At 44.1% G+C, this 18,799-nt stretch overlaps 1 protein-coding gene across 1 annotated transcript in view; it reads left to right on the top strand.

Annotated features, from left to right (window-relative positions):
• LOC147733583 (protein regulator of cytokinesis 1-like) overlaps positions 1–18,483 on the top strand; it is a 394,866-nt gene extending 376,383 nt beyond the window's left edge. Inside the window, exon 9 of the mRNA XM_086958172.1 lies at positions 18,241–18,483. The gene's annotated coding sequence lies outside the window, so the exon portion shown is untranslated. The remainder of the gene's footprint in view (positions 1–18,240) is intronic.
• The last annotated feature ends 316 nt before the right edge of the window (positions 18,484–18,799 follow it).

Raw genomic sequence — 18,799 nt, forward strand, 5'->3', positions numbered from 1 at the left:
TTCCGTTTCTAGCAGGATGGTACCAGGCGACATTTTGTTTCAGGAACAGAGCTTTGTAAGCTAAGCATAATGATTTAAAATCTATCCTCTTCTTCACTGGGAGCCAGTGAAGCTTTCTTAAACCTTGGGAGATACACTGAAACATGTTGAAAAGCCAGTTGATAATTGAAGATGATGCCCAAATTCTTTACCTTCTTAACTGGGACTGGAAAATCTCCCAGGTCAACAGGCCACCAGCTCTGCGACCAAAAAGATGTGTCGGAGCCCAGCAGGAGAACCTACATTTTACCTCCGTTCAGCTTTAGGCAGTTGGTGCTCATCCACTGGTCTACCCGGGACATACATTTGCTAAAACGGTCAGCAGTTTTCTCCAAATTACTTGAGATGGACACCACTGAGTGTCGTCCGCGTAGGAAACCACCGAGAAGCCAAACTGCTTAATGATATCAGCCAAGGGGGTCACATACTTGTTGAACAGTGTGAGGCTCATTGAGGAGCCCTGCGGCACCCCACATGGAAGCATAAACTGCTCTGAAAATCGCCAATCTGTACATATAGAAATCTATTGTTCAAATATGATTTTAATCAATTTAAAGGCAGAGTCCTTAACTATTGCCTTAGAGAGCCTTCCAATTAGGATATCATGGTTAATGGTGTCAAAATCACTCACTTGAAATGTATGAGGACTCAATAACCTCAGAAAGCATACATTGCTGCATACCTACAGAGACACAATGTCAATATAGCACTTGACACCCAGAAATAAGAAAATGGTAAGTAAATGGCAACTATTGCCTACACTGCATCATACTCCTACGCAAGGGCAGTAGCCATTCTCTTTAAACGTGGAACACCATTCTACCTGGTAGCTAATCTAAGGGAGATTCATAATTCTGTGGGGGTGTTGGGACTGCATCCTTTGATATTTGTGAACACATACAGCCCTACTACATACTATAAGAGCAGAACACACAGGTTCACTAATATGGGGTGGAGAGTTTAACAGAACAATGGACCAATGACTACATAGGTCACAATCCGTAGCTGTGAGAAAGTTACATCTTTCTTGCATTGGTATGCCCCCACGTTCTTCTGACTGCTGATGTGCTTTGACTGAGTGTGCCCTGGGCTCCTGCCAACCAGGTACCCAGGGCCTGTGTTCCTTCCCTAAAACTGTGTTACAACTAAAACTCAATTGACTTCTCTGGCCACCTGTCAGCCCCTAGTAAATGGTACCCTAGGTACCCAAGCCATGGTGACAAGAGAAGACCCCTGAGGGCTGCAGCACTTATTGTGCCACCCTCAGGGGCCCTGTACCCTGGCACCCACACACTGCCTTTGCAGGCTGAGTGTCTAAGTACAGAACCAAACAAAGAGTTGACACGGTACACATCCCTGTGTGCCATGCCCATAGAACCCACTGCCCTGGCATACTCCAGTCTCCCCTCTAGCTGGGTGCCCTATGCCAGAGGTGTGGGCACAGGTGCATGAGCCCTGTGCCCCTACAGTACCCAGGGCCATTCCTGGGCACTAAGTGCAGTGATGCCATTATGAGGTCATTACGAACTCCACAGCACCATTGTGGCTACACTGAAGACTGACAAGTTTGGTACCAAACTTCTCAGTACATTAAACCCGCACTGATGCCAGTGTGCGATTTAATGTAAAATGCACCAGAGGGCATCTGAGAGATGCCCCCTGAAAACCTAACCTACAATCCACGTCTGGGCTGAGTGGCTGCAGAAGCTGCCACACAGCAGGCATGTTGCTGGACCTCTGGTAGGAGAGCCCCCCGCTCTCCTGGGCCTGCAACAATGCACATCCTGGGCGAGGTGCTAGGTCTCCTCCCCAGGATGGACAGGGGGAAGCTTCAAAGGCATGCCGCCTCTGTGAGCTTCTCCAGACAATTTGCTGTACCCAGCAACTGGCCCCCACCAGTCCTGACCCCCCCCCCCCCTACTCCTGCGGGAAAAACGTCAGGAGGAGGTGTTCCAGCCTGTACCAAGCCCACCCCTCAGGTGGGGAGACGAGGTGAAGCACGACCCCGGGCTCCGGCCATCTTGAATATGGGGAGCCCTGCCCAATCACAGCTAGGCTCCTGCCCCCCTCCCACAGGAGAGGAGCAGGCTAGGGGGTGTACCCACCCCAGGACAGGGACCTATATGTCCCTGTCCTTGCCCTACCTGTAACGCCCCTAAACTCAGTATTTAGGGGCTCCCTGAACCTTCCTTCCACACATCCCGATAAGAAAAGAAGTAAGATCAAGAAGAAGACCCGCAATGCAGCTGCTAACAGGACAACAACAACTGACTTGGCCCCAGCCCTACCGGCCTGTCGATCCTGGAACCTGCTTCTGCCTAATCCCGGCGACTCCTGTGAACAGCAACCTTGGGACACCCAGAGGACCTGCCTGCCCTGACCCTCTTAAAGCCTGGGACTCCCATCAGCAGAGGTTCTGCTGCAACAACACCCCTGGTGCCTATCAGGAAGCTCACGCCCAACCCACCCTGCTCCCGGCGGCCCGTGCCCCAGTGATGCAGGACCACGAGGATGTTCCCCCCCCCCCCCGGCGATTGGGACCCGATGTCCAGTGCCCAAAGACTCTCCTCGATGACCCCGACGACACCTGCAGCCTCAGGACAAAGGACCCCTCCGACCGTGACCAGCAGGGGATAAGATTTCCCGACCTCAAAAAACACCCCTGCGCCCCATGGCCCCCTGTGCCCAAATCCTGGATGCCTACCTATCCTCCAAGATCCCAACTTACCCCTCGAAGTGTTGGTCGCTCCAGAAGGTCCTCCGTCCCCGAGCCTGCAGCCTTTGTTTCCTTTTCAAGTTCCTCATTGAATAACATTGAGCGCCCGACGGCTCCTAAGCACCCTGCACCCAGCCGCCCGAGTGCCCCTGGCAGTGTAGCCTGTACCCTATCCTACTTCCCCCTTTGCCCTGAGCAAGTGACCAGGAGCCCAGCTCCCACCGCCGCGTGGCCTGCTAGCCAGCAGCCACCAACCGGAGGCCCCCTTTCCCTCATTTGATAACATTGTGCCTACCTACCTCTGCACCTGGCCGCCCCTGTGCCGCTGGGGGTGAACCAACTGTACTTACCTGACCCTGAGGGACCCCTGAGTCTATGCCCAGAACCCTAACTTCACCAGCCAAGTATTCACCTGGAGCAGATAACTCACTTACCTGCCATTGGATAACATTGACCGGTTTGACTCGAATAATTTTCTAAGTGTGAAGTTTTGGAAACTAAAAATATTCATATAAAATCACCCAAACTCCAAAGTACTCACCTGTGATCAGGGGAGAAGCCAGTACTGTACCTTGTAGCCCAGTACTGAACCGCAAAAGTAATCCTTACCGGGTTTACTAGTAATCTGTATTTTCTCCTTAGGAATCCATTGTCGCTTTTCTATGAAATTTCTTTTAAGTGTCTACTTTTGAAAACTAGAAATAGTCTTTAAAAATCTTACAAAATACTGGAACGCAATTACTTACCTGTTTTAATGTTGAGACCCCAGTGCCGGACCTAGGAGCCCAGTACTGGATTACAAAAGTAACGAGATCGTACTTTACCTGCAACTTGAATTTTCTCCCATTGGATAACATTGCCAGATTTTCATTGAAAAGTTTCTAAGTGTGAACTGAAAAATCACAACAGTAACTAAAACGATTTTACTAAATTGGTTTCAGCTTCGACCCCAGGACTGAACCTAGGATCCAGTCCTGAAACTACCAAAGTAATGTACAAAGTAATCAACTGTACTTATGATGAAAATCCATTGAGTTCAATGCTATGGTGTGTTTAGAATTGTGTTGCCTACTGAAACCCCTGTGTCTATTGTGTTCACAAAGTTTATTGCCTCTTTGCAAAGTAATTACATGAGTATTCATATTGATAAAAGTATATTTGTATACCTGTTGGTTCTAAAAATAAAACAACTATATCTGTTGATATAAAAACAATTGGCCTGGAGTTCAGTCCTTGTGTGTGAAACCTTTTGCTGACTGTGTGTGTACAACAAATGCTTTACACTGTCCTCTGGTACTGCTTTACTGCTCGACCAAGCTACCACTTTTGAGAGTAAGGTCAGTCCTGACTTTAACCTCTGTTATACCTTTGAGATTTGTGGACTCTATACACACGGTACCTTATTCTGGTCCAGTATACATAAAGCCACTAGCTAGAGGTCACATTAACTCAGCTGCGGCTCTCAACAGCATCCTAGCTTAATGTCACCACAAGAATATCTGGTGACTAAAAAATATTGAACAATGTACATTTCACTCAGAGGCGCATAACGTGGTAGCGGCTGGATTTCTGGGTTGTAACTCAGGAGGTCAGTACATGGACAGTGGAAGTGATGCACAACGCCTTTACATTCTGTTCATTTGCCGGTGGTACTCCACTTTCAGCCCAGAGGCACTCCCTGCATGCCCAAACATGGCAGGTATTGACTAGGCCCCCGTGTTTCGAGAGTAACTTGCCCAAGGATTGGGCGTTCTTTCCTGGAAAATTAGGGGTTGGTTGACAAACAAGCAACTGTATGGCAGGCCTTTAAGGTAGTGTTGAGGGGGAAATGCATCTTGATGCAACATGTTCTGCAAACGCTGTGTTCCCACCCAACCAGGTTGGAAGCTTAGATTAAGCAACTGGACGTTAGGGTCTCTAATAACAATGCCCCAGATGTCCGGGAGGAATTGCGTAGTAGGGTTTTCAAAATGAAACTGCAGAAAGAGAAGCCAATGACCTGGGTAAATATGCCAGGGCATGTACGTACTGTGAGGGGCTAGACCAAGGAAAGCCCTAGCCAACACTATTAGAAACGCCCTAGGCAGCTACAGACTCAAATTCACAACTCGGCAGGTAGATTACAGGATGCTCTTGATAGAGAGAGGGTGTTCTTGGACTACTACGGGGGATGGTATAGTTCACACAAGCAACACGATGCTAACAGTAAGGTACTTGGATAAAGTAATATTGGAGTGGCTAAGCGATGGCCAGAGGCAATTCCTGGCATATCCCATACCTTTGGGAGAAATCACTGATTCCATTAAAGAACTGCCTAACAAAGCAACAGGCTTTGATGGTCTCCTTACTGAAATATATAAAATGTATATCGACCTATTGGCGCCTTGCCTACACCATTTATATGGAAGCCCCTGGAGAGGAGTGGGCTACCCGACTCTATGCGTGAAGCCATAAGCATCACAGTGCTTAAACTGGATACTGATTGTGTCTCCTTTAGACCGATTTTACCTTTGCTACTGAACCTGGTACTTCCAGACCAAGCAGAGTTCATGCTGGGAAGATAAACCGCACATAACCTATGAACACTCTTTGCCCTAATTCACCAAATTGCTCCAGAAATGGAAACTGCTACAATCTTCCTGGATGCCAGTAGGGCATTTGATTCCCTTGAATGGGGACTTCTTGCTGACAACACTGCAACGTATGGGTATTCCTCTCTTCTTCCTACCACTGGTTAAATTACTTTACACAAAAACAACAGTGAGACTATACTTGAATGGGGAAGTCTCATCGCCTATTGTGATTAACAGAGGAACCCAGCAGGGTTGTCCACTGTCTTTATACTCTTTGTTATAGGACCGGAAACCCTTGCGTCTACACTGTGCCAAAAATATAGCCTATTCTCTCTGAGATTTGGTGGTAGATCCCATTGGATCCTGCTATATGCGTGTGATATTACTTTAAACGTACGTAACCCACAAAGTGGGCTCCATCTTCTCAGGGAATTCATTCAATTTGGAGAAAGGTTGTGACTCCATCAATTGGGAAAAGTCGAGCATTATTCCCCCTTTCATTTTGCACAGACAAATTCGAGCTGGATTAGCCATTGACTTGGGCAGGCTCTCCCATTAAATATGTGGGGAAATGTATTAGTCTAGACACGGAGGAATTTCTAGCCTAAATTATGTAATTTCTAAGCTAAAGGATCAAATAAAGGGTTGGCTAAAACTGCTGTCTGTGGCAGGACGAATTGGGTTAACAAAAATGGTACTACTGCTGAAGTTTATCTCCTATTTTGTAAATGTAGCCATCACGCTGACAAAACACTTTTTTGCCTCACTACTAGTGTGCCTCACTTGTGCGAGTAAACAAACACAAATAGCCTGGACCACCCTAATACTGCCAAATAATAAGGAAGGGTTTGCCATACCAAATATGGACTTTACTATCACAGTGCTCAAGCTCACTTTGCCTAGTACTGGCTTAAAACCCCCAAATATTTGCCCCATCTTGCCGTCGAAACTGTGATAGCTTATCCAACACATTTGAAGTAACATTATGGAATAAAGCTAACCACAGCACAAGTGAAATAAACATACGTGTGTGGGACAAGATTAGACAAAAGAAGACCTTAACGCTGCTATACTCCAGCACAGCCACGCTTTGGGCTCATGCATTTTTTAGTGCAACAGGGAAACCAAAAGCATGCAGGCATCTTTGCAAATTCAAATGGGGAGACCTAAAATTGCTACACACCATCCCACACTGTTGAATAATCTACTTCATAGGCTTAAAATGGCTAAGAAGAAACATATTCTTGAATCTCCACACAAACCTAACAAATCTGTCCCTCTTGAAATTTTAGTTGCTTCTAACAGTCCAAAAACAATGTAATCAATTTACTGCGCTATTCAGAAACCGTGTGTCTGGCTAGATCAGCATGGGAAAAGGATCTGAGCCAACAGATACCGGCCGAGGTATGGGTGCATTAATGTGCGCAAGCAAGTGAACAACTTCCTAGTGGCGGACTGTATCTAATATATTTCCGATTTCTACACAGTCTCTACTATATTCTCTAGAAGCTACACAAATGGGGACTGAGGGACAATTCTGATTGTGATAGATGTGGCAGGGGAAAAGGCAGACTTCATGCACTTGGCGCGGCATTGTGAGCTGATCTACAATTTATGGTCCCAGATTATATATTTATTGCAGATTGGCTCAAGGGTAAAGCTATCCCTGCTCATCGCAATGCTGGGATGGGTCCAGAAGACTCGCCACACTGATCGTAAATGTATTGCCCTTGCCTTGTTTGCTAAGAGATTAGTGGCTAAGTAATTGGACCGATGAAGGGAACTAACAAAAGAACTATGGATGCAAGAAATATTGTAGTGAGCAGATGGAACTGTACAATGAGGTGACGCCTAAGCCCTCTGGGCCACGGTACATTTAGATACCGTTTCAAAACGTTCTGCTTACCTCCAGCTATACACAGATGGACTGAACAATCGAAGGTCCATAGAGGATTTCACTTCTGGTTTACTAGCTTTTGTGCTTATTGTTGGCAAAAATAACAATTGAAATGTATACTATATCTTTACTGGTTACTTGTAGTGTAGTGCGCTGTATCGATGTTGTATTGTACAGTACTGTAATTTAAATAAAAATCCACAAACAAAAAAAGACTTCTGGACTCCTCACCTCCAAGGGAAACTTCAAAGACCACTTCAGTGTCTCTTTACATAATTGAAAACCTGCCTTTACTCAGGCACCTAATAGTAAAAGAGCCACCAGATTCCACACAAGATCTCCCTGCCGCAATACTAACCTATTTTCATACATTCCTAATAGATTGTTATCTTCCATAAGGTACTGGCAAGAGGGGTCGCAAAGCTGATATACCTCTTGATACCTCAATCATTTTAGAAATGCTATAACCTAGAACTGCACCAAACCCACTATTACTCTTGGTCCCAGGACTTTTGGAGATGGCAGAGGAAACTTTTCCTCACTCCAGAAATTATTAAGGCTGTAATACCATGCCCACAAAAAAGTACAGACCCAAAACCTGATTCTATCACCATTACGCTTGTGAGACGTAAATATCCTTCAGCCCATGAGTAAACTTTTCCTCCTGAAAAGGAAGCAAATGTTTTGACATGACTGGGAAGGTGATTTGGAAAACCGCATCAGCACATGAAGAATATGAGTGCTACAGCACTACTAGGAATATATCAGACATGTTGGAAGGAATGAAGTCTTTCACAGCAGACCTTTTGAAGCACAGACTTCCTAAAAATGGTAAATGAAGGGTTTCTGGTAGCTAATCGGGTAATCAGGGCGGTGGTGGATTCAGCGGAATTCTCTGCAACTGAATATTGCCATAGTTACTCACTTAGAGCTTCCTTCTTGAAATCCGAAACTCAGATCAGCTTGTAATAGTCCCGCTTTTATTTTGACTAGGCTTCGTTACATTCCTTCTCGAGACCTTAGGTCTTCCCACTTGAACCTGTTGGCAACCCCCTCCTTCAAATGTAAGAAACTTGGTGGCTTAAGGTTTGCGGTCTTGGCCCCACAATTTTGGAAGTACCTCCCTGTGGAGATGAGGTCCTTGACTTCTCTTGTACAGTTTAGAAAACCGCTCCAGACCTGTCTGTTCTCCCAGGCATATGATGACTAAGCCACCCTCCCTGCCGCTGCCTCGCTGTGACTCTAGTGCCATGAAACAGTCTGGTGTACGTGCGCTTAATAAGTAATTTTAACATAACTGGACTTTCGTAGGTACCGCTCTCTTTGATCAACATGCAGGGGAAGAGATGCTCCACATGGAAAGCGAAATGGAGCCCCCAAAATGGATGGCCTGGCAGAACAGAAGTTGTTAAAATGGCACAGTCTTAAAGAACGTAATTTTTTCCAACAGATAGTTCAACCTCCAAGATGACCATAACTGCCTCAAAAGCTAGGTCAAAACACAGATGACAGAAGTAGCAAATAATTGACCCCGACGGAGCTCACATTTCAAGGAATAATGCAACTGCCACTAATACTCTTTCACCTTCCCAACAGTGACCTACTCCTGTAAGGAGCGCTGTGGCATCTCACTTGAAAGAGTGGAAGTCTCAGATATATACTGAACATGATCAAAAGAGACTCATCTGTTTAAAGGCAATTTCAGCACCTATTCCACCAAACCCCAGGTACAATTACCAACTGTCCTTATTAGTAAAACAATCTTGCATTCTATTGGCCAAAAGAACACTCATAAAAATACTATCACAACAGGAAAACAAAAAGTCCAGACATTTCTAGACTCCAAGGAAGGTCAGTCAGTCCAATATCGCCTGATATTAGACCGTCATCAAATTTTTCCTCACATCAAAAGCAACAATTGACACGGTTCATAGAACTAAGACATTCATTTTCACATTCCACTTGCAAATCAGCACAAACTACTTGAGATTCCTTGTAAGAGAGGCTCACTGCCAGTATGCTGTCCTGTTGCAGGGATTGTGTTTGGAAACAGAACTGCCTGGTACCACAGGACGTCAAAATGTAGAGACTAAGTCACCATTCTACATCAGTACCTATGTGCCTAAATCAGACAAGCTCATTGTGCCTTACCTTTCTCCTTACTTTCCCAGAGTGACCGGTAAATTGCACCCCACAACACAAATCTCTAGTCCCCAGGGGTAGCTTAGAAACAGATTGCCCCCTTTTGTTTTCTCACTCACGCATGTCCATTATAAACAAAATAAAGAAACCAGGACACTTTCCAATATTTATTGAAACTATGGTGCTCTATCATGAAACAACTGTGCTGCAATTAGAAAGCATATACAACTGAGCACAGTAATCTGCATTAAGAGTAAAGTGTATACAATGAAAAACCCTACCATGGCAAATGATAAAGCTGCCTAAGCCTTTCCTCACTATGTGAGCACAGTGATATATCAGATCTCGGAGTAGAACCGGCCCCCGTATCTGGCTTTTGTAGTTAGGTTGTCTGCATCTCGGGTTGCGCAAACCTACCTTGTCCATCCAAGAACCTTTCCCTTCTGCAAGAATCCTCCTCTGTTTTCAAACGGCAAGTCTGTGTATGTGATAAGAGGTACCTCACTTAAAAACAGTAGCTGTTCCACTGTGTTGTCTAAATGCCAAGCTATGTTGCTAACTCGTCACAGAAAAATAGGGCACTGTGTTCTACCTTGTATGAAATGTTCAGACTGAGTCCCAAAAAGGAGGACTGATACACATGTGCAGCATATTTCTAAAATATTGTGGCATAAAAACAAACGTGCTGTGTGCAGCGTGTGTACAGCAAAGCAGCCTACAGCGTGCACTCAGGCTCAAGTAAGGGAGAACTAAGTGAGCCCCAGCTTTGTCAGGAAAGTGACTTAGCAGCTAACTAGATAATAAAAACGTAAAGCACAAGCTAAGCAAATTCAATGCTGTGCTAATGAGCATGTTCTACGTTAAAAATATGATACTAAAATAAACAATAACATGTTAATTTCGAAAATGTGGCCAAAGTAAGATTTATCTGAGGTATCCATGTTGTCTTCCATGATTTCAATGGAAAGCAAATCCTAGATATATATTCAGTCTCTGCAGACTATGACGCCACAATTGCCCAGTTTAAATCATCCAGGGAACAGACCTGATCCTTGTTATCAGCTAATGCTGAGGAAGTATCCAGGCAACATACATTTATTATTCGAGCCAAAGTTTAATATGTCATGTGCCGAAGCACTCCTCTTCTCTGAAGGGAGGGGCTGGTACCTCGCGTTGTGCAGCAGCCGCAAGCCAATGGGACGCTAGAGGAGTCAACAGGTTGTTGTCCACAGGAACCAGCATTTGCAGAGCCAGACAAATATGCAATGCCCTTTTGAAGAGGCAACATAGACAATGAAGCACAGTTTTCACAAACGTAAACCAGACAAGTTGCAATTTATGAATGATCGACTTGTAGAGCGTGAGCAAATGCCCAAGGGTGTCAAGGCGCTGATTGCTAACAGGAACCCGGTCAGGGGGAGGGAAATGTCAATCCTCTGAAAGATTAGAGGGCAAAGAGCCAGTTCTTTAATGATTTACGAAATAGAGGATGTGACTAGATGAGAAATTGATGTAGGTACGGTGTTAGAGTTTGGGTGCAGCCACAACAAAGGCTCTTCCTCCACACTTTGCCCTCCTAAACCGAGGCACTACCCACCAATTTTAGTTGGCAGATCGCAGCTGTCTGGCAGGGACATAGCGTTGGATCAAGTGTTTAATTCCTGTTGGGCCTGAGTTAGTGTCTTGTGAGCCGTACATAGGGCATTAAACGAAATTCGCTTTTCGGTAGAAAGCCAATGCAGTTTTCGAATGGCAGCGGAGATCTGAAGAGATTTTGGAAGGTCTAAAATCAGTCTCGCTGCAGTATTATGGACACGTTACAGCTTATGAGTGAATCCCCTGTTAATGTCCAGATAGAGGGCTTTACAATGATCCTACCAAGACTTACGATCGTAGTCCATCTGGGTATCATCGTGGCTAATAGAGACACAGCTCAAATATGCAGGAGGGTAGCTTGGTCATTAAGATTTGGGGGAGGAGGGGAGGGAGCTTCAGATGTCCCAACCATCACTTTGGCACATATTGTTAAAATGCATAATAGGACAAGCAGGGTACATGAGAGAGGCCTAAGGGGCCGTGGAAAGGGAGAGGAATGTGAATTGGTAGCTGTACTAAGGGAGAAAAAGCACAATATTATAACCAACATTCTTGAAGTATTTCCAAACCGAGTGAGGGAGACCGTGTGTGTGCGTTTTCGTCTGTGTAAAAATTCCTCTTGGTGAAAACCGACAGAAACCTTACCCTAACCAATTGAAAGTGCTACAGCGCGGCTCCAAAAATCATTTCTAATCAATGCTCACCATTTCCCTGAAACCTTAAAACACTCAAAACATGCATCAGTGGGGCCCATAACACTGCGCATTTACCCAGTTCACTTACACTTTGGCTTCATGGCTTTGGTGAATTGCAAATGGAGAACGCTATAACGTTTGGTAGAGCGTCTAAAACCTATTTAACTATTAATTATTTACACCTGCAGATTAAAACATTTTACCATGGGTTTTATTCAGACATTTAATTATTCAGACACACCACCATAGTGTCAATGGATCTACTAGAATGAAAATTAGGCGTAGAAAGAATCAAAGACCAGCTTTTACTTCATTTATTTAATTTTTATTCTAAGCAAAACTTTATCATGTCGGACATTTTATGCATTAGTAAATCTTTATTCAGTAAAACTTAAACTTTATTTCAAAATGATCATTTTATTTGAGCTCAAGGAAAAATCGCTTTGTTAGAAAACAGTTAAATATTAGCAAAGAACAGATAGTTCCAAAATCATTCTCTCCTAACATCCCTAACTAACACCCTCATCTTATCCTTCAATCCTGCAAAGCAAACAAGTAAAGAAATCATTAGAGTTCTTACATCCAGGAATCGGGCAGCATCTCCGATGGAAATGGAAAAAGCGACCCCTTCCAGTTAAAACCGGGGGGTTTTATACCCTAAATCCCTAAAATGTAACTACCATCATTTATTAGGCCTCTGATTGGACATAATCGCGGTGGGTGAACATCATCTCATCCTTACGACATAAATTTCTCGATGATTCAGTGAAAAAAATAAAGAATTATTGTTTAAGACAGTCTTTGGCTTAGCCGTTTCCTCGACTTGCAACATTAGGGATTATTCTCATGATCTCAATGTCCAGTCGTCCAGGTTGGCACCCATCCTAGGTTCCGGGCCACATCCGCCTTGAACTTACTCAAGCACAGGCAGTTCACTCTGACTTGCAGGGTTTGGCGCGCCTGCGCAGTTCAGCTCTTGCACAGTTTACCCCAGCAGCCATTTTCGTTTAGGCCTCAGACGCCACTTTTTGGAACTATCACGGAAACAAACACAAATTTGTGTTAAATTGTGAATTTAAACCCATTCTGTTTATCTCCCACCATACTAATGTTTCCCAATTAGTTGTTACCTAGCGGAAAAACCACATAAATGCGTTTTATACTTACAATTCCAACCACCCTTTGACATAAAACGGGTACAATAAGCAGTGCTCCCTGCTTCTACGGGCCGGTAAAGGCCCGCAGAGCAACATTCCAATGTTCTACAAAGGCTTCTCGAAGCTCAAGGGGATTTATATCCCCTCGAGCTTCGAGACCCCTTTGTTTCATTTGTTAGAACATTCTGCCCTCTAGTGGCAGAATGTTCTAATAGCCTTATAGCCCTTCGTAGCAGGGCTATACCGGCAATTAAAGTCCCGCTGTCTCGTTAAAGTCCCTCGCCTTCGGCTCGGGCCTTTAACGATTCAGCTGGCCTTTAATAGCCGGTATAGCCCGCTACGCCGGGTTATAAGGCTATATTAGCTTGGTTTTATTTTGCGACATGCAAGCAAAGTTAGTTTTCCCATGTGTAAATAAAAATAATGTGTGCACTTTACTCTATGGTTGGTTAGTTTCACAAAACATGCAGTCAAAACATATTAATGTTATGGGACATTAATTTCACGAGCGATACACAAAATTTTGCGTTTGCCACCTCGCTCCATCAAAAGCACATGTACCTCACTATTGATTTCAAAATACATTTATTAGGGGAGTGTACCACCCCACAGACAAGCCCCCCCCCCCCCCCCCCCCCACACCCCCTCTGCAAATCTGAGGTAGTGGAGTCCTGGTGTGCTGGCGCATGGCTGCGGATGACGTAATCTAGAAATGTGAGGCTTTATGGGCACCATGGCTACTTTACTTTAAATGTGTTTCACACCTGCTTCCCACCCATTCCGCTTCAAACTCAAGGCGAATCCACTGACTGGTAAAGAGCTATCTATCAAAAAATCTGTCCTAAGAGGAGTACGAAGCAAAACGCCAGAGAACCTAGTGTACTTAGACCAGTCCGACACCATAATACTGGCCAATGACAGCCAGCCCTTATGTAACTGGAGCTGGCTCGCAAGGACCACAAACGCAAAAGAGTCAAATCAATGACAAAACAATACAAAATTAACTAATTCCACCAGTACACTTAGCTTATGCTCATGGAATATCAACGGCCTAAGCGACAAGCTCTCAGACTCTGACTTAAATTCCTACTTGACAAAATTTACTATCATCTCTCTGCAAGAAACTTGGTCCGAGTCTCCACCAGTGCTATCAGGATACAATCTGATCTTTCAACCACCCACTCAGAGCTCACTGTTCGGCCACAAGAAAGGTGGTCTCGCCATATACAGCGTGCTTTCTGTGATAACGAAGGCCGCCCCACTAGACTACAACATAGCCGCCCCAAATGCACTGCAAGCGATACGACTGTCATTCCGCGCGCAAGACACAAACGAGGACATCATCTTAGTAAACCTCTACTTGCACCCCAGGGAGAAAAAGAAGGGAGCACAACAACTGAAGGAAGAACTCGTAAAACTAGTGAAAACCGAGAACACAAATAGCCTTATTATCACAGGGGACTTCAATCTAAATATGCTTAGCACCTTGAATCCTGAAACCAAAGACGACGAGGACCCGTTCGCCTGGGAGTACAACCATCAAGACTGTACCTCGGGAGGCAGAACCACAAAAACATCAAGGAGCCTGCTGGCCAAACTAGAAGAGCTGGGCCTTAGGGCACTCAATGGTAGATTTTCAGGCGATCGACCGCAGTCTGCAACATTCCACAGTACACTGGCAAGCTCTACAATTGACTTTACCTTCCTCTCTCGCAGCCTGTACTACAGGGTAAGAGATTTCTACATCTGCCCAATGGATTACAGTGACCACCTGCCCCAGGAAACAACGATAATCACACCGACAATACCAAACCCGCCCGGCGCCAACAACCTGGGTACGGACTTTACAACAAACGAAAAACGGGTAAAATGTAAAGTTACCGACCCACAAAACCTTTTAGAGCAAGCGAAGCATGCTCTCCACGAAGCGCAGTTCGAATCATCAAACCTGATAATACGTTGGGAGGTATTCACAAAAAAAATGAAAGACATCGCTGAAAGAAAAGTGCATACAAAGCAAGTAGGCAAGACCAGCGATGCGATACACAAGAGCCACTATAACTTTCGAAATGATACCAATCTAAAAAGACTGAAGACACAAATTAATCACAATCTGCGAAGTGCAAAAATAGATCCCTCCGCCTACCAGGCTTTAAGACAGTTAAAAGGCGACCAAAGGAAATTAATATGGCAACTAAAAAAGGACGCAGATGAGACATTCTGGGGAAAACTCCTACACGTTGCCAAGACAAACAACAGCGCACAGTTCTGGCAAAAGATTAACGGCCTGATCAACCAGCAAAGCCAGGCGATGGAATCCCATGTGACGGACAACCCATATTAGCACACACTTCTGCGACACCAACGAAACATGGAAAGAAACTGGCAAAACCAACCTCAGGAGCAAAGAATACTTGCCTCCACTTAAAGAATCCTCGACAACCAACGAAGCACTATCAATCACGACTCTACAAATAATAGGATTTCCAAAGGGAGAACAGAGGGAGCTCCAGGCCCCAACGGTATACCCCCAATAATATTCAAGCAGGCACCAGAATACTGGGCACCTACTCTAAAACCATTGTTTGAAAAAATATGGCAGACTGCGACAATTCCACGATCATGGAGGGGGGCAATAATCTCACCAATATATAAAAAAGGCGACAGGAAAGATCCAAGAAGCGATCGGTTAATTGCCTTATTCGACAACGAAGCAAAATACTATGCTGGCCTCTTACTTCAGGAACTGACATTATGGGCGGAAGAAACCTCAGCAATCCCACTTAATCAAACAGGCTTCAGAAAAAACATGGGGACGACCACAAACATCCTTGCCTTGTCACTCCTGATCGACTCCGCTCTAGAAGGAAAACAACCCTTGTACCTGTGTTTTATTGACTACAGCTCCGCCTTTGACCGCGCAAACAGAAATCTGCTGTGGCAAAAACTGGGGAGAATGAAAATTCCAGCAACACTACTGAACCAACCAATCCTCCTGCACAGCGACACATGGGCCCAGGTTAAACTAGGTACCGGCGACTTTTTAACTAAGAAAATTCCAACTAACACAGGAGTAAAGCAAGGATGTGTGCTAGAGCCAACTTTATTTAATCTCTTTATGGCCGACCTATCTACCACACTAATCGAAAACAACTTGCATGCACCAAAACTGGGGGGCACTCAATTGTCTAACTTATTTTATGCTGATGACTTGGTGCTAATCAGCCGGACTCCGATCGGCCTACAGCGGCTCCTCGACATCACCGCACAACACTCCAAAACAAATAAACTCAGTATTAGTTATTGTAAAACAAAAGTAATGCGCCTTAACTATCGCAAGAAGAAACCAACATTCAGTTGGAACCTGGATAAAAATAAATTGGAAGTCACAAATAAATATTGTTACTTGGGAGTGACTATTGATCATAGGGGGAGCTTCAAACCGCAATGTGAGGAGATAAAAAAGCGATGGTTAATGATAGCTGTATCTCTAAGGAACTTGAAAAATAAGATCATCGGCCCAAGCTTCACCCCACTCCTAAAACTGATACAAGCCAAACTGTTACCATCCATTACATACGATAGCGAAGCATTGAGAGGCAGAGATACCGGAACCTTAGAAGGAGTAATTACAAGAGCAATGCGGAGATGTTTGGCCTCCTGAGATACACTTCTGCGGCGCAGATCCGACTCGAATTTGGGCAGGTTAAGGAAGAGCTTTCTTGCAAGGGAGCATACCTTAAGACCTGGCACAAAATTAGCAGAGGGGAAGCAAACACCCTCAACGCACTCCTCTGGAAGGATCTACAAAGCAAAGACAACTGCCCAGCAAGACTCTTTCTAGAGGATGCAATTAAACAGCTGGGGGCGAGTCAACTATGGGATCTGCAAGGGAGCCTGGCAGGTTTCAAAAAAACTGTAAACCATACAGTTAGGAAAGAATCCCTCGTACAAGACAAAGCCTCATTAACGGATAGAGCACATGGCTGGCTGACAGTACAAACCTACAATAAACTCACACCACAGGCATACCTTCTGACCAGCTTCACAAAAAAAGCAAAAGAAACATTCCTAAAATTACGATTAGGAGTATTACCCTCAGCTGACCACATGGCCCCTTGGCTGTGGCCCCCAAAACCGGCAAACTGTCGCCTGTGTGGAACTAATGAGGAAAACATAGTACATCTCATTACCATCTGCAAAGAGCTGCAGCAAGATCGCAGGAACCTACTGAGACCCCTATTCATAAAAAAAGGAATCAGGACGTGCAGACAAGCAACTCTGGCTTGCTTCAGAGGCGACGAAGTGCAAATGGCTTGCCGACTGGTAAAATACCTCAGAGCTGTAGAAAGCAGAATCAACACAAAGAAAGAAAAAACGGACAAGGACAGCACACCCTCAATACTGTGAGTGCCAAAACATCAAGACAGCTCAGAGACTTAAACTGAATTAAAACACTTGCATACTATAACTAAAAGTTACGAACATTCAGGGTAAATGCCAGCCAGTCTTCCAAAAAGGAATAGGCACTGCAATACCTAACTTTGTATAGGAATGAGGGCCAGGACTGACAAAAGAAACCCTCTCCGTAGAAGGACACGAGCACCTAACGGCAGACGGACACTCCATTCTTTTTAACTTTTTTTTAAACTGCACTTTGTAACATAGCTTAAATCGAATAACTCCATCATCTATGCTGCTACAAATATTTTTAATAGTTTCCTTTTTTACCGCTGATGGTTTTTGTAATGGTTTTTATTAACTGTACAATAAAGTATTACTTACTTACTTACACTGACTGGTATGATTTGTGCAAATAACAGATGTATCTACCTACAAGATATTTGATTTTATTCTTGTGGGTTATGCTATGAAAATATTGACTCTGAACTCTCCTGGACACACAGTTAATGGTGTTTAAAGTAAGTTTAAAGTTTCGCAAGATTTTACACCGAGGGGCAGATCGTCAGACTTTTCCCCATGACATGGTAGGATATTGTTCAGAAATGGGATTCCCAACCCTGCCTAAATCAAATTTTGATTTCTCTGGACCTTCTTATGACACTTTTCACTATAGATAGCAGTATATTGTACGTTGTCCTGCCACTCTTCGGGTGTGTATGCGTGATAGAAAAAAACACCGTCATGTCCGTCTTCCCCGAGGTAATACTAGTTTGTAGATAACCTGGTAATCTCCTTGCAGAGCTATGTTTGTGTGCTAGTCTCCCTGTTATCTGTAATATACGGGCTCCAGAATTGAGTTGCTAATCCTGCAGTTGTTGCCTTGTCATTCTAAATGGAGTTAACTCTGAGCACTGAAAATTAGTGATTGGAATTGAGTTTGACATTGGTTTTGCAGAAGCACGCTTATATTTGTAGGATTTTTTTAAACATTAATCTGTATATTTTTTTCTGTTTGACCTAGTGAGTTGAATCATGGATTTCCAGAAGAGTGGACTGTTTTCCTGAAACATTTTAACTTGAATTCTAATGTGATCAAGAGTTTTTATAACGAAGCAAACTTTCTCTGCCATCGATGGTAAAATTTCACACAAGAACATTCAACTGAGATGAAGGAAAGTCTGTTACGAGCCAACAAATATGTTTTATTGTATTTAATTTTTTGAATAAAAGTAATGCTAATTATACTAAATAAAATGTATTTATAAAACCACTGTGGCACGCCAAATATCTGTATTAGAAATGTACCTCAAAACAACTTTGAATCCAAAGATCAAATTTGTCACTCTTCATAAATAGCATTTTTCAAATGCTTTGCACTCAAACTCTGAACAGAATTTTAAAAGAATGAAGTGTCCGAATATAAGGGGAAACGCTTGCCAAGGCCTAGTTTAATTTCTACCGGATTCAACCATGTGGTCTTTTGTTATAGTGCAGAGTGCACATTTGTGTCCTGCCAAGTACATCAGCTGATTGAGTGCAGCATTTGACTCTTCCCCCAGAACTATAAAAGCCTATGTGTG

The sequence above is a fragment of the Lissotriton vulgaris genome, chromosome 2_1 (genome assembly GCF_964263255.1).
Source record: "Lissotriton vulgaris chromosome 2_1, aLisVul1.2, whole genome shotgun sequence".
Classification (NCBI taxonomy): Eukaryota; Metazoa; Chordata; class Amphibia; order Caudata; family Salamandridae; genus Lissotriton; species Lissotriton vulgaris.